Raw genomic sequence first — 991 nt, forward strand, 5'->3', positions numbered from 1 at the left:
AAACTTCCTTTTTGTTGATATTTCTTATCTAAGAACTATTTTTGTTTATATCTCTTTTTCCTTTAAAATGACATTTTAAGGGGCACTTGGGTAGCTCAGATGGTCGAGTGTCTGCCTTCAGCTCACATTGTGATCTCTGGGTCACAGGATCAAGCCCTGCAGCAGTCTCTCTGCTTAGCAGGGAGTCTGCTTCTCCCATTCCCTCTGCCTCTTCCCTGTTCATGCTCCTTCTCTCTCTGTATCTCTCTGTCTCAAATGAGTAAATAAAATTTTAAAAAATAAAAAAATGATATTTTAAACAAAATTTATAGGTGATTTTAAATTAACATTTATTTACTATACATTAGGGAATAATCCAAAGATGAATTATGCATTAGTCCATAATTTCAAGGAGTTGACAATCTAGAGGCAGAATTTAGGCAAAAGCAAGCAGTTATTGATTAGTTCCTATCTCATTTGGAGAAACAATGTTGATTAGAATAGACATGATCACTTCCCTCATGGACTTTACATCCTAGTGAAGGGTTCAGACAATAAGTTTGTATATAAATAGAGAAAATAATTACAACTTCTGATAAACACTAAAGAAGAAATGAATATTGAGTGTTCTTTAAAAAATTCTATTAAATTGTTTTTTGAGTTCTCCAAGGTGCTTCTCCAAGGTGCTTCTCCAAGGAGGGGGAAATGTTAAGAATGAAATGTGGTGATTTCAATTAGCAATAATCGCGCCTCGGATAAACCTCATTGGCTACGATACTGCCACTGCGCAAAGTTAAATGTGGTGATTTCAATGTTCAGAAAGATTTATACAGTCTTACTTCTAATTCTTTTTTTTTTTTTTTTTTTTTTTTTTGGCAGACAGAGATCACAAGTAGGCAGAGAGGCAGGCAGAGAGAGAGGGAGAGGGAAGCAGGCTCTCTGCTCCATGTGGGGCTCGATCCCAGAACCCTGGGATCACGACCTGAGCCAAAGGCAGAGGCTTTAATCCACT

The 991-nt window shown here is 36.9% G+C and overlaps 1 pseudogene; it reads right to left on the reverse strand.

Annotated features, from left to right (window-relative positions):
• Nucleotides 1-577: 577 nt before the first annotated feature.
• LOC125108018 (uncharacterized) lies at nt 578-774 on the reverse strand (annotated as a pseudogene).
• Nucleotides 775-991: the final 217 nt, after the last annotated feature.

Source organism: Lutra lutra, chromosome 8 (assembly GCF_902655055.1).
Source record: "Lutra lutra chromosome 8, mLutLut1.2, whole genome shotgun sequence".
Classification (NCBI taxonomy): domain Eukaryota; kingdom Metazoa; phylum Chordata; class Mammalia; order Carnivora; family Mustelidae; genus Lutra; species Lutra lutra.